At 37.0% G+C, this 16,695-nt stretch overlaps 1 pseudogene; it reads right to left on the bottom strand.

Moving 5' to 3' along the window:
• Positions 1 to 2,259: 2,259 nt before the first annotated feature.
• On the bottom strand, positions 2,260 to 3,315 carry LOC109456493 (elongation factor 1-alpha 1; annotated as a pseudogene).
• Between the last annotated feature and the right edge of the window lie 13,380 nt (positions 3,316 to 16,695).

The following is a 16,695-nucleotide window of genomic DNA, read 5'->3' as shown; positions in this document are numbered from 1 at the left end:
TGCCAGAGTTCTCCATGTATTTCCTACTTTTCATTTAATCTGCCAAAATTATTAGAAATTTGGAAGGCATGTTGTGACTAATTCTAGTTCAACTTGTCCTATTTAATAATGTCTATAATTGCTTTTATATTTAGTGTATGTATGTGTCAAAGGTTGTATATGTGTTGCTTAATTCTCAGAAATATTCTTATGAGGTAGGTGCTAAAATTTTACCTATTTTCCAGATGAGATTGCTAAGGCTAAGGGATATTAAATGATTCAGTCAGAATACAATATCGAATTAGTTTTAAACTGTAAGGCCCCTGCTCATAAGCCCTGCATTTTCCAACCTCTTCTGTTTCTGTTTACATTTACACTAGTGTAAAATTTGAAGAGTCCACAGCACATCAAAGATTAAAGTATGACCAATCTATTTTTTAACCATACTTCATAATACAATTTCGTTCTATAGAGTCTTATGGTTTACAAATCACTTTCATGTTTGAATATGGTCTTATTTAATGTTTATAAGAAATATGTGAACTTCAACAACAATAACTATTTTATAGAGGCATCTAATTTGCCTTGGTCTCACGGTTGGGCATAGGAATTAGGAGTTAATCTGAACCTCTAAACCAGACTCTGGTTATTCACCTACAGCCATTTTAATTACTTCTCACTATAGTTTTCATAATATATTATTTTAAATCACACCTCTTTCCTTTTTACTAAGTCTTTGCTTCAACAAAAATATCAGTAAATTCACAGGTTTGATATTTTTTCTAGTGAACATGACAATAAATACATATCTCCTTTACCTTTTACATCACCCCTGGGAATTTACTTTTCCCTCATTTCTATGTCATTGGCATTGCTTGTTATCCTTTCTGATATTTACGTACTTCTTCTCATCATTAACAAGCCTTAACACATCAACCGTGCCATGTATCATTTCATCCCCCAAATCAGAGCATTTAACACCAACAAACCAAACTCAAGCATTTACAAATCATACATCACCTGTCAATCATAAAAAACCATGGATTTTAAAACTCACCCATATGCATGTCAACAGATAAACAGATGCCAAAATTGTTACATATCTTTTTTTTTTTCAAATTCCAGTATCATTTATTTTCTTAGAATCTGCATATAGTTAACTGTAGCAAGACAGAGCTCAATACTATTTAAACCTCATTTTAGGTTCTTTGATCTACCCCCAATATTTGTAAATGTGAGAATTCACATTCCAATAACTGGAAAACTAAAATTTGCAATACCGAAAAATTTACTCAATATTGATGTAACTACACAAAATTTTATATGCAACACGTGGGCTTTAACATTACAGAATTTGGCCTTTGTAAACTAGTTTATACATCAACAAAGTTACTCTTTGCTTATCTGTCCTAACCTAACCTATGAGATGTTGCACCACAGACCCACACCCTCATAGCTTTTTACTATGTAAACAGGTGATTCCTCCCCTTAATACAAGGTGAAAAAAAACCAAAGTTCCCATCCAGAAAGAAACGTTAACTAGAATTATCAAATTCTAAAGTTTCAGCAATGTAAAACCAGAAATAGGTTATGGGAAACTCTTTTTTTAAGTCTCTTACTCAAGCAGTACTATAGGAAGTTACAGTATTGACCACACGTTTCTCATTAAACTTTGTTTTAATGGGTCTCAAAGTTCTGTGACAGAGTTTTGGTCAGGTTGTTTCCACTAAAAGGTATTGATTTAAAAAAGTAATAACTTAAAATCTGCCACACAGGAAACCCCCCCAAATGGTCTTCAAAACATTCTTTCCTTCTAAAGGTTTTACAATGCATTGTAATCATTAACCAGTCTTGTATTAGTAAACTTAAATAGCCAATTAAGACAAATAGTTCTGAGACCATTCTTCCTCAACTGATTAAGACTGAGGTGGCACGTACTGTGTTTCCCCCAAAATAAGACCTAGCTGGACAGTAAGCTGTAATGCGTCTTTTGGAGCAAAAATGAATATAAGACCCAGTCTTATTTTACTATAATATAAGACCGGGTCTATAATATAATATAATATAATATAATATAATATAATATAATATAATATAATACAATACAATACAATATAATACTGGGTCTTATATTCATTTTTGCTCCAAAAGACGCATTAGAGCTGATTGTATGGCTAAGTCTTATTTTTGGGGAAACAGGGTATTGGGGATAATACTCATTTAGCCTTCTGAGCTTTCTGGGCAGACGTGGTGACCTTGCCAGCTCCAGCTGCCTTCGTGTCCACTGCTTTGTTGATACCGATAGCAACTGTCTGTCTCATGTCACGAACAGCGAAACAGCCCAGCGGAGGGTCGTCAGAGAAGCTCTCAACACATGTGGGCCAAGAACCATGTCAATGGTGGCAGCATCACCAGACTTGACAAACTTCAGGCCATCTTCCAGCAAATCCACATTAACCTCAGGAAGAGCTTCATTCAGAGCCCCATGATGCATTTCAACCGACTTTACTCCTGTTATAACGTTGACTGAAGCAAAGGTGACCACCATGCCGGGTCTGAGAACACCAGTCTCCACTTGGCCCACAGGGACAGGACCAATACCACCAATTTTGTAGATGTCCTTGAGGGGCAGATGCAAAGGCTTGTCAGCTGGACAAGCTGGTCGCAGGATGCAATGCAGAGCTTCAAGCAGTGTGGTTCCGCTTTACGGGTGATTTTCCATCCCTTGAACCAAGGCATGTTAGCACTTGGCTCCAGCATGTTGTCACCATTCCAACCAGAAATCAGCACAAATGCTGCTGTGTCTGGGTTGTAGCCCATTTTCTTAATGTAGGTGCTGACTTCCTTAACGATTTCCTCGTATCTCTTCTGGCTATAAGGCGGCTCAGTGGAATCCATTTTGTTCACACCAATAATTATCTGTTTCACACCCAGTGAGTAAGCCAGAAGGGCATGCTCACGGGTCTGCCCATTCTTGGAGATACCTGCTTCACATTCACCAACCCCAGCAGCAACAATCAGGACAGCACAGTCAGACTGAGAGGTGCCCGTAATTGTGTTTTTGATAAAGTCTCTGTGTCCTGGGGCATCCGTGATGGTCATATAATACTTGCTGGTCTCGAATTTCCACAGGGAGATATCAGTGGTGATCCCACGCTCACGTTCAGCTTTTAGTTTGTTCAAGACCCAGGCATACCGGAAGGAGCGCTTTCCCAACTCAGCAGCATCCTCTCAAATTTTTGATGGTTTGTAGACCAGATGGCCAGTATTGGTAGACTTGCTGGAATCTACGTGTCCAATGATGACAATGTTGATATGAGTCTTTTCCTTTCCCATTTGGCTTAGATTTAGCTGTAGTTTTCATGACACCTGTGTTCTAGCAGCAAACCTGTTGCAGAAAAGCCAAAATTGTTACATATCTTTTAAAATCTAGCCCAATCATTACTAGCTTCCAGCCCCATAATTTTCATATCAATTAATTAACCGAATAATCTAGTCATCCACTTAGTTCTTCCTACTGCAGTGAAGTAGACCTAAAATCCTGGCCACCCCTTTTATGAAGTTATGTTCTATTAGGGCAAGTTATAAGTGCCCTGAAGAGAATAAATACTGTGGAGAAAGGAGGTAGAAAGAAATCAGTCGTTATCAGTCCTGCTCCAATACAATGTCATTTCGGTCAACCAAAGTCAAACTGCAGGCCCTAAGGCACTTACATGTCAACGAACAATTAACATTTCAGACCTCTAATCCTGTAGTCATTCAGAACAGCAAGTATAGTTAGAATTTTTGAAGCCAATGCATGGTCTCCTTATAAATCTATGGGTACCAGATTATAGGAACTAGAACAACTACTTATGAGTCAATTGCATAGTCCAGCTTCAAGACGACAAATTAAAGTAGTGGTTGTGAGAATAAAGAAAAATGTTAAACATGGAAAGGCATTTAGTAACCAGACCTGTTCAGAATGGATATATGGAATAAAAGAGAAATAAAAGAGGAATGATGGACAAATCTTACATTTTCGATTGATGACTTCCAGGGATTCTGGGAAAACAAGGGCTGGAGCAGATAAAAGTGGGAACCCTACGGAGATGCAGACGTGAGGGATGGCTGAGGCAGAAGCAGCATGACAAGGACCAAGCAGCCATAGTTGTCAATAGTTTAGAAGCAGATGTCTGGAGGGTAGTCCTGTTGGCCTTCATGTCTTAACTCTGGTCCCTGTAAATGCTACATTTGCTATTGTCAGAGGTACTGGCTGTATCCAAGGCCATCATAGGTGAACATTTGCAGAATTCACCGTGATTTCTTAAGCATGAGCAGGAGATACATTTAAGAGATCTGGCAACCACTCCAGTTTCTTTGAGATGAAGTCTCAGCGTCTATCCAAAGGGGAGTGTCCTATGTGTGCAAAGGTAGAATTTGGTGAGCATTTTCTAGGAGCAAGCAGAGTGTGGCTGGAGCTATGGGGAGGGCTCTGGTGCACAGTCAGCCTCACAACCAGGCTAGAAGTTGATGTTAGAGGAGGAACAACTTCGAAGTGGTGTCTGAAGTCAGCCATTGTGAAGAGGAGTGAAGAAATCCAAAACCACAATTATGGGTGGAACATACACAGTGTTGGGCTACACCACTGGCCACAGGATGAAGCTTTCCATCTCACTAATGTATTCTGAGGTACTGACTTTTGGAGTAGGATACTTCTGTTGTCCTGACACATGTGATAGGAATTTTGGATGGGATGCGGTCTAGAGAATAGCATCCTTGTCACATGATGCTTTAAAAAATTATTTACAAAAGCCAACAACCACATTGCTTATTTTCTAATCTCTCTCATGTGCTTTTCTCATCTCAGTTTGTGTCCTTGACTTAATTCTATATTTTATTAGACCTTGCCCATTCTTCACTTATACCAAAAGGCAATAATTTTGCAAATCCATCCTCTCTGACTGTAGAGAAATGTAGTAAAGCCTTGTTATTTCGTGAAAACTTTATATGTTTCACATTATTTTATATGTATATATGTGTATGCATTTTCAAGTACATTACAGAATTAAGTATAGATAAGATAGGTGAATGGTGTGTTGGATTTGTTTTAGGACTTATTTTATACACATCATAATTCACACAAAAAATAGAAGTTTTGTTTTTATTCCTCATTGTTAAGTCACTGAACATGGTTGTAAATATACATTAGACAAACATGGTTGTAAATATGCATTAGACATTTCTGTCTTGGAATAAGCTATAGATGTGTTAGGAAATTATTTTAACAAACAATGATTTATGAACAAGATTCCAAAGACCACTAATCATCACAGAGATAGTTAATTGTTTTTTTCACTTTCCCCAATAGAGGTTTTAATCAATGCACTTTGAGAACTGCTGTGGAACACAGCAGAGGGAAGTCTGTGGTTTTAGAGCAGGGTCAGCAAATTTTTCTGCAAAGGGCCAGATAGTGAATACATTAGGCTTTGTGGGCATAGGATCTTCTATCACAAGTACTCAATCCTGTCATTGTAGTGAAAGCAACCACAGACAATATGTAAATTAATGAACATAGCCATGTGCCAATAAAAATTTATTTATAATCACTGAAATTTGAATTTCATATAGTTCCAATATATCACAAATATGATTATTTTGACTTTGTTTACTACCATTAAAAAAAAAAAAAGATTCCTAGCCCATAAAAACAGGCAGTGGACTCAATTTGGCTATAATTTGCCTACTCCTGCTTTAGAACTAAGCATTCCCACTGGGTCCTTTGTTACAGAGTCATGATCCAGACACTGTCATTCAGTGCCACATTAAGTGGTGCTCTAGCATATCAAATCAAAAAAGGGAGAAGTTTGAGGGTTTTCTTTCCCTTCAAAATCCAGGATTAAATGGCCAAACATGCTGTAAGAGATTTATTCTTAGTAGTCAGAAGTCACTCTCTGGATGGATCACTGTGATCTTGTAATGTGTGGAGTTTCTTTGTGGCAATATATTATGTAAGAATCTTGCGGCAATACCACAGTGATGTATTCCAGCACTGTCAAGATTCTAACATAGTGCTTAAAGGATGGCTAACTAGACAGATCATTTAAAACTGTGTAGTCACCCAAGTAAATGCCTTTTTCCTTCTTGTTGGAATTTTATATTTAAGAAAGAGAGGACTTACTTCTGACCATCATGAGAAGACACTCACATTCCAGTGCTCTATAAGAATAAATCATTTTGCATTTGAAAATAATAAAAATACTGAAAGATAAAAGCAGAGCTGAGGCTCATCCTTAGGGACTCAAACAGTGCGATATGGGAAGAAGAGTTTAAGCAACAGGATGCAATCATAGACACAGTTTTGTGGGATAAAATAAAGGCCTTTCATATTAGATTAAATTGATATAAGCTTAGGGAACATTAGCCTACAACAAAAAATATCAAGAGTAACACTAACTAAATATTCAAGAAGAGGAATTTAAATTCCTTATACTTTCCCAACACCTGAGCTCTCAGGCAAATAATCTTGAAAAGATTTTTCTGCTAAACCTGATTTAAGTTAAGAAAGTCACATCTGCAAATGTAAAGCAGCAAGGCTTTTCCACATCAAGTAGACCCATCAACGAAATCCCAGTTGCAGAGACTGAAAGAGTTGAAAGAGTTGAAGTTGAAAGAATTCACATAGATCAACTTTTCTTTCCTGTAAGGAATTAAATACCATACCAGAAGGAAAGTAGGATGTCAGCCATTCATAAACTGGCATAGAAGCACCCCAAGACTTAATGAAGAAAAGGTCTAGAAACTGGGTGACTCCTACATATATTTAAAACCAGTTTTTCTTTCTGGTTAATGTGAAAACAGAACATTTTATTTGTCTTTTAATTAAGTTTATGTTCTATTTTTTTATAGTTGTAACTCTGTTTATTGTCCACAAAGGAATGTAACTGTGAATCAAAATAAAATCGACTACTCACTATTTAAAGCTAAATTCTCCCATAGCAAATACAATAGATGATGTAATATGTTATATATACTACTTTGTATATAAACAATATATACAATAACAGGTACAATGTATAAGAATTTCCTGACGAATCTCACTAGAACAACTCACTAGCTAACACTAAGGTTAAACAACCTCCACTAAAGTAAAAACACAGAACAGAGCTTTCCTTGTTAGAACCAACAGTTTTTTTACTGGGGTCTGAGAACTTTAAAATTATAGCTCATAAATATGTCACTTTCTAACAACATCAGGGAATATAGAAAATACACTTACGGAGTGATTTCAGAGTCTGGAGACCGGCCCGTATACTTCTAAGCTATTACATGGGATATATAAATTACTATGTGGAATATAATTTGCATGCTCCTCTTCAATACCATCATTACCTGCATCAGTTACATTTCTAGTCTCCACCAGGCACCACGTACAGAAAGAGTTACATCAGGAACTTGGTTAACTGTTTGTCCAGTTGGTACAAATTCATAATGAAATACAGATGAATTTGTATTCATAATGAATTTGTATCAAAAAATGTTAGCAATAGTGTTGCAACAAATTCTTGAACTTAATTGTAAGACCTCACACACTTTTATAATAGTGCATCCTATTGTGTGTTATTTTATTGTATACCTTTATAATTTAACCGTATATTACGAATATTTGCACACATTTTATATTTGTCATAGGTAGTGTTTCAGATACGTACATTTATTCAACAGCTACTTGGGTTCCTGTAATATGTGAGGCCTGGTTCTGGGCACTGGAACATAGGGGTGAATAAAACTGATGTGGTTCTTTGCTTGAGAAGCGCATGGTCAAGTGGGGGTGGAGGCAGCAGGAAAGACATAAAAAAAGAAATTGTGGAGAGTAATAAATGCCATTAAAAAATCAGATATTATCATATATAGAGATAGAGAGGAAACCTGTTTTAGATCAATGGTTTAGGAAGGTCTTCTGAGGAAGTGGCACTTAAATTCAGACAAGAAGGATAAAGAAAGCGCTATAAACACATGAAAGTCCAAGAGAAGACTTATTCCAGAAAAACGTTCAGGAAGTTCACAGGCACGAGCCTGGAGTGTCCTAAGATTTGACACGAGGCAGTTAAGGTAGGAGTTACAGTGGTGAAGGGACCGTGAGTGGCACAGAATGGCATTGGAGAGGTGGACAGACCCATGTTATGCGAGACCTTGAAGGCCATGGGAAGAAGCTGGGTTATAGTCGATGAGTAATGGGAAATTGCTGACAGATTTAAACGGGGAAGACTTACCTGGATGTGTTTTTAAAAGATCACTCCAGCTGTTCAATAGCTGTGATTGAAGGGAAGTAAGAATGGAGAGACCATTCAGGAGGTGTTGTACTAGTTTAGATAAGAAAGACTGGTGGAGAGAGAAAAGTGGAAGGTTTCAAGATTTGTTTTACAGGTAACATAGATCTTCTTGATGGGTAAGATGTGGGGATTGAGGGAGTGGAAAACATCTAGGGTAACTCCCAGGTTTCTGCTTAAGCAACTAGATAGATAGTGGGGTGCCATTTACTGATGACTGGGAGGATTTGGGAGATCAGAGTGAAGAAATGAAAATTTCAGTTTGGATATGTAAAGGGAGTTTTTAGACATTTAAGTAGCAATATCAAAGGAGCCATAGAATCTGTGATCCCGCCCCTCAGTGGAGAGGGATGGATGGAGACTTAACTGTGTACATTGTCAGCGGTGATGGAGGCCATCTTTCAGGGAAGGTGTAGGTAGACAAGAGAAGAGCATTTAGGACAAAGCCTTGTGTCACTCAAACAATTTAGAGGTTTAGGAGATATTGTGATATGGATGTGTTACATGACACATTATTGACTTTGGTGTTTTGATCTTCTATTCTGCTACCTTGGCTCTCTTACTGATTCTAATATTTTTTGGAGTCTGTTGTATTTTCTATGTAGATAATCATATTGTCTGAAAATAGATCATTTTGCCTACTTTTTTCTGATCATTATATTAGTCATTTCCTTCTAACTTTCCTTGTCTTGTTGAAGAGGATAGGACCTGCAGTACAATGATAATGGAAGGTTGTCTAAAGCTTCATTTTTAAATACAATTGCGATAGCTCTTTGGAAGATACATTTCTTTTTAAGTTAAGAATTTCTCTTCTATTTCCAGTTCGCTAAGCATCTTTCATTATTTTACTTTTTAAAACTTTTAAAATTAAAGTAGAGCACGGATGGAAAAAGGCACTGTGGTAGTCTGCTAATGGCTTCTAAAGATATGTCCATTTCCAAACACCCAGGACTTGTGATTGTTACCTTATTTGGAAAAATGTGTCTTTGCGGACATGATTAAGGTGAGGGTTTTGAGATGAGATTATCTCAGAGGGCCCTAAATGTCATCTCTTCATAAGAGAGAGGCAGAGGGATACTGTGCTTCCCCAAAAATAAGACCTAGCCAGACCATCGGCTCTAATGCGTCTTTTGGAGCAAAAGGTAGTATAAGACCAGGTCTTATATAGGACCTGGTATTATATTATATTATATTATATTATATTATATTATATTATGCCAGGTATTATATTATACCTGGTATTATATTATATTATATTATATTATATTATACCTGGTATTATATTATTATATTATATTATATTATACATTATATTAAAGACCCGGTCTTATATTAAAATAAGACCAGGTCTTATATTAATTTTTGCTCCAAACCACACATCAGAGCTCATGATTTGGCTGGGTCTTATTTTGGGGGAAACATGGTATTAGACACATGCAGGTCAGAAGGTGATGTGAAGATGGAGGCAGAGATTGGAATGATGCAGCGTCAAGACAAGGGGCAGGCACCAGAAACTGGGAGAGGCAAGGAATGAATTGTGCCCTAGAGGTTCTGGAGGAAGTGCAGACTTGCCAACACCTCAATTTCAGATTTCTAACCTCTAGCACTATAACAGAATAATTTCTGTAACAGTCCTAGGCAACTAGTGTATGCTCAAACCATATGTACAGCTCACTAGATTATCAGCAAGCTAATATTTATAACTACCAGCGAATCAGAAAGACTGACAATGCCCTATAAGCCTCAACTTCTTCTCTTGACCACACCCTCCCCCATCAGCCCTAAATGTGACCATTACCTTGACTCCTATAACCATAATTTATGCCTGTTTTAAACCTTGACTAAATAATGATTTTGACTGTACTCTTTTGTATGGCCCCCCTCACCCCCCAGTATTATATTATGAGATTTGTCCATGTTGCTGTGATTAGTTATAGTTTGTTCATTTTCATTATGGACTAGTATTCTACTTGTAGTTATACCACACTTTATTATATTTTTGAGGGGGTATTTGGGTTGTTTCCAATTTTAGACATTATTAATAATGCTGCTGTGAACAGTCTTACATATAGTTTATAGCACACATTTTCTTTGCTTCCTTCTTTTCTTCCGATGTGTTCTCAGGTGTAGTTGCTGAGTTGCAGGGTTTGTGTATGTTCAGGTCTAGTAGATTATGCCAAACAATGCTACTGTTCTGATTTACAATCCCGTCAGCAGTGTGAAGATTTCTAATGCTTCGCATGCTCTCCAGGATTTGGTATTGTTAGTCTTTTACTTTCAGGTTAAAAAAAAAAAAATGTTTTTAGCTGTTCTGTTGGGGGGTGTCCATGCATCTTGTGTATCTTTTTTAATATGAACTTTTATATTAAGGAATAAGATACATACAAAACAGCCAAAAACTCCCAAGTGTACTACTACTCGGTGAAGGGAAAGCGTCCAGGAGACCCCATCCAAAGGAAGAGAATCGCCGGCATCCCAAAGTCTTCCTTGTGTCCTCTGTGATTGCACTCTCCCTACTCCTGAAAGGCGACCGATGACAACTTCTGCTCTGAGTGGTTTTGCTTGTTTTTGAACTTTATATTAATGACATCACATAAATGTATCCTTTTTATCTGTTTGTTGAGAGCGCCTATAAGCAATAAGCACACCCAGTCCCCAGACTGACCCATCATATCTAAATACCATCCTCCAATAAAAGGAACCAGGGAAATAGAAAATCCTCATTAGAACACACAGCAATAGTTGCTCAGGCAAATTCCACTGATGAGCGGTAAATTTAGTGGGTGCAACTTCAGAGAGAAACAGGTTATGTGCATAGCCTCCTGAAATCTTCCTGAGAATGTGATATTAATTACACTGGTGGTTTTATCATATGAGGTGTGATTGGAAAATATAGTGAATGTTTAAATTAAAAAAAAATTATTACAGTAAAAGATGCATTGCCATCAATCCCCCTCAAAATAGTCCCCCTCACTTCAAACACACTTATCCCATCATTCTTGCCACTTTTGAAGCCGTTCTGGAAGTCCTCTTTCGTGAGTGTCTTTACTTCATCCTCCATCATGACAACGCTCCGTGTCACACATTACCTCTGGTACGGCAATTTGTGTCAAATAAAAACATTATGGTGTGTCCTCATCTACCTTATTCACTGAACCTGGCACCATGTGACTTCTGGCTCTTCCCCAAAGTCAAAATGACCATGAAAGGAAAACATTTTGAATTGATTCAGGACACTGAGGCAGCCACAACAGTGCAACTAAAGGCACTAACGAAGAGGAATTCCAGAACTGCTTCAGAAAGTGGCAAGAACAATGGGATGGGTAAGTGTGTTAGAAGCAAAGGGGAGAATTTTAAGGGGGATTAATGGCAATGTGTCTTTTACTGTAATATATATATTTTTTAATTTAAACATTTGCCAGATGTTTTGATCACACCTTTTATGTCCACAAATTCTTTGATTTTCTTCCCTTCCAGGAGGTGAAACTTAATTCCTTTCCCCTTAAGTGTGGTCTGGACTTAGGGACTTATTTTCTAATGACTCCAGAATGGAAAGGGAACCATAATAACTTTATAGTGGAGAAACCTGGCAGACTCCACCTTAATCAAATGAACCACCACTTTAAGTCATGTGGACAGCATGTACTCCTTGATACGATACAATAAAAAAAGGTGCCTTACTCCTGTGATAGTCTTCCCAAAGACGCATAACTTCAGACTAAACATGAGAAAGCATTGGACAAATCCAAACTGAGACACATTCTACAAAATACCTGATGAGTACTCTTCAAAAGCATTAAGGTCACGAGAGACATGGAAAGACTGAGAAACTAGCACAGATTAGAAGAGACTAAGGAGACATGATGACTAAATGAAACCTGATATCCTGGATTGAATCTTGGGATAGAACAATGACTTTAATGGCAAATCTTTTAAAAGCTGAATAATATCTGTAGTTCAGTTTATAGTATTGTGTACCAATGTTAGTTTCTTAGTTTTGATAAGTGAGTGTGCCATGGTTATGTAGGGAAAGCTGTGTGGTGTGAAGGATATATAGGAACTCTGTAATATCTTTGCAACTCTTCAGTAAATCTAAATTATTTAAAAACAAAAAGTTAAAAATAATGAATCTAAATGATAAAAAACAAAACAAAAAAAACAACCCAAAATTGGAACCAGCTCCAAAGTCCTTGAACTGGTGAACGGATAAACAAACTGGAACATCCATACAGCGGAATATGACTCCGTAATACAAAGGGGTGAACTATTGATACATATAACAACATGGATGAATCTCAAATGCATTGTGCTAAGTAAAAGAAGCCAAACTCAAAATCATGTATGATTTTATTTTTATGATATTCTGGAAAAGGCAAAACTGTAGGGACAAAGAACAGATCCGTGGTCACTAGAGGTAAGAGCTGGCAGGGAGGACTTGACTACAATGGGGCAGCATAAAGGAATTTTGGGGGTGGTAGAACTGTTCTGTATCTAGATTTTGGTGGTGGTTACACAACTCTATTCGTTTGTCAAAACTCAAAGCTATGTAAGTCAATTTTATTTTATGTACATCTTAAAATAAAATTTATAAACAAAAAAATTAAGTGTTTGCTGACACTAATAATTTTATGTATGACAAATGTAGATAGATAGAAATCTACTATACATATAAAGTTATACATATGGAAAATACATACTTTAACAAAATGGGGTCAAATTGAAATAAAAAGCATAAATACTGCAACCATTTTAAAAATACAATTGATTGTAAAAATCTTCTCACACATAAAACATTAGACCATAATGGTTTTGCCAGGAAAGGAGAATTCCAATTGTAAATAAATCATTACAGATATAGAACAGAGGGAAAATTACCCCATTATTTTATAAAGTTAACACAACTTTGAGTGTGAACTCAACTAAGACAGTACAGGAAAGAAAATGATAGGTCATCATCTCTCATGAACAATGCATAATTAAACAAAACTATGAACCAAGTAATGTGTAAAAATATAAAGGTGATACCTCAGGACTGAGTTGGAGTTTGCCTACAAATTCAATGGAAGTTTAACATTAGAAAATTTTGGATGTTACTGTGGACACTTTTAATACGCTGTGAGATTTTGGGTCCCATTAAAATCCTCAGAAGAATGTTGATTGTTTTGATTGGCAGCAGACCCACCCATGTGGTTCAGACTCTAAGTTCTGTGTTGTTTTCTGGGGGTGTGGGTTCCAATGTGAATTCAGTTTTTTAAACCATTTGGTACAATGTTTGGGTCTTTCCTTCAAAGGTTAGTCTGGAACACAGGGGCGTTTATGTGATAACAGAATTTTCAAAACTTTTGCAATACTGTTGTTTCTATTCCACGCATGCCACCGACTCATGGGGTTAAGCCTGGGGTTTGTGTCAGTTCATACACAGACTTAGGAAATCTGCTTTTCTAGCTCTCTCCTTTCATTGATTTCCCCTCACTTTCCAGCTCCAAAACGCCCCCTTTCTCTGAAAAGAAAAACGGTTTTCTCAGAGTTGTAACTCCTCTCACTCTCACGTAATTCCATGAGCTTCGAGCTGCGCTCATGGCAAAGCGTTGAGTTAAAAGAAAAATATTAGGTTGGAGCAAAAGTCATTGTGGTTTAAAAGGTTAAAAACAATTGCAAAAACTGCAATGACTTTTGCACCAGCCTAATACTAACAGGATTCCCCTGCTCCCACAATCAACTGCCCCTTTCATGGATCCTCTGGAAAGACTGTTAGATTATCTCTGAGGGCTTTAATTATCGGGGCCACCACTTTTTTTATGGCAGTCCAGCATTACGGGGCTCATCTTTAACCTGGACTGGGAGAGGAAAAGAGAAAAAAAAAGGATGGCAATTTCCTTCCTTCTCTCTAGGAAGCCATCTGCCATGTCGTAAGGACATTCAAGTAACCCTTGGGAAAGACCCACATAGTGAAGTACTGAGGTCTCTGGCAACTGGAACTGAAATCACTTGCCAACAGCCACGAGAGAGAATTTGGAAGCAGAGCCTCCCGCCTCAGGCAAGCCTTAATATAGTGCAGCGCCATCCGACATCTTGACTGCAGACTAATGGGAGACCCTGAGTTAGACTCCCCCAGCTACTTGGCTTCCAGAGCTCTGACTCACAGAAGTGTGAGATGATAAACGTTTGTTGTTTTATGCCACTACGTATTGGGAGGTAATTTGGTACACAAAAGAGCATCATAAAGAAAAGAAACAAAACCCAGGATTTATACTGTAGTTCTGTTCCTAAGTTATGACTAATGTCCAGTAAATATTAATACTTCATGAGAAAGAAAATAAGATACACTGAGAATTTTCTAATTTAGCAGCTTTAAGATACCACGTCTACAACTTAGCTTCTCCAAAGTATGTTGTAGTTTTATTTCTTAGAAAGACATCCAAAATTCCAGGCTCTCAGAAGTATTCTTTTGGCTGATATAAATTCTAGTTTGGCTTCAACTCTAAAATGCTGTCTTCTATGACATAAAGAAAAAAGAGAAAGAAGAAATAACTTAGCTAGAATTTTCTAAATCTTAGCTAGAATTTTCTATCAAGTCAAGGAGAAAGATAGGGTGGAGAGGATATGTGCAAAAAGCCTAGGCATATTTTGAATGAGAATGGCTTCAAATTCCTGTTAAAACATTAAGTGTATTGAAACAATCATAAAGACAAGCTTACTAATTCAAGTAACTAAAAACTTGGAACTTTCCTTTTTCCACTCTGTGTTGTTTAGTAATGGCTTTTCAGTTCATTTATGGAAAATTTGGTGTGATTTTATTTGCAAATACTGTGAATATAATTCAGGGTTACAGTTCTCTTTATTTTGGTTTAGTATTTGGTTTAGTATTTAATAATCAGGTCTTGACTTGAACTACATTTGACTGTACTCGAGATAATTATCCTTTAAATACTAAAAGTTTACTTTTTGCTCACAGATTCTACCCAAAGTACAGCTTACTTTAACAAGTCTCTTGCCCCTCAATGTTAATGAATTCCATTATGCCTCTGTAAAACACATGGGCCAGGATTTGCTGGCAAAACAAGATAATCAGCAGGGTTTGTCTAACAATTGTATTTTCTTTAAGGCAGTGCCATCAAATCGCAACCACATTGTAGGGTAAGATATTCCACATGTTTTTCAGCAGTCTTCTGGGAAGGGCTGAGTACTTTTTGTAATTCAATATTGGGCTTTTTGAGAAGTATAGAAAGAACCAATGGAGAGCACACTCAGCATAAGCATGATGAGAACGTTCTCCTGGTCTGACAATACTTAACTGTCATATGGAAGAAAACGACCAGTGCGTATGTGGAAGTTTGATTGGAAAATAGAAAAGGCATTCAGAGTTTCCATCACAATTTAAGACTTACCTAAATGTTCTTGCTTTTTTTTTTCACGTAAAGCTTATTTTCTGAGTGTAACAGCTTCAGTACACGCTGATCCAAAATGTCTGCCTCTGCAATTTAGAAGTTATGATTGAAAATGGAAAGCTTTCTGTGCTTAAAGTATCAAATCCTAAATATATTCTTGTATAACATAGAAGGTCAGTTGCAAAATGAAAACAGCACGAAAATGACTATGTGAAAACTAAACAGGGACCTTTGGATCCAAACTTGTTATGTGAATATGATCTACTATGAATATCAATGAATATTCATGACTTACTTATTCAATAAAAACAAGTCAAGCTCAGAAATAGTGGCATTTGAGCAGTAACACCAATTCTACATTATCCGTGGCAATATTAGAAGTCAAATGAGGAAATGACTGAGGCTGACAACCCACAAATCTAATTTTCACTGTTTTTCCTATCAGACCTTCCCTAGAGCTAATAACAAGCAGGCCAAATGACTAATTTGATATTCACCTTTTTTATTCCCGTCTACCCATAGCTGGACATATTCCCAAGGAGTGAAATGGCCAAAAGGCATCTAGCCAGAAGAGGAGAAGGGAAAAACAGCCAAGGATTGTGGCTTGCTCACAAACTGGATACTTAACCACCAAATAATATATTTACCCTGAAAATTATAAACTGTGTTTAGACAAAATATTGTGTGTGTATACATATGTGGGTGTGTGAGATATATACATATATATGTACAGGCGTACACACACATATATGTATATTCCCACTTCTGTATCTACACTAGGCTGAGTAGGACCACTAACGTTTTGTGTTCTACTTTTGATCTTAAAGATTTTTTGTGTTGCGATTTGGTGGATTATTACCATATTGCTTACATCTATAATGCCACTGGCCAATATTGGCCTATGATTAAGTTGTAGTCTGATGAATGTGTCAAAACCTAAGTCATGCCGTAATAGGAAAGACCTTAAGAAATACTTTGAATATCTGGCCCTTCTAGAAGCTAGCTTTGCCTCTGAGTGA

The sequence above is a fragment of the Rhinolophus sinicus genome, linkage group LG01 (genome assembly GCF_036562045.2).
Source record: "Rhinolophus sinicus isolate RSC01 linkage group LG01, ASM3656204v1, whole genome shotgun sequence".
Taxonomy (NCBI): Eukaryota; Metazoa; Chordata; class Mammalia; order Chiroptera; family Rhinolophidae; genus Rhinolophus; species Rhinolophus sinicus.
Note: the sequence above shows the minus strand (reverse complement) of the source record. Positions and strands in the feature narration are given on the sequence as shown.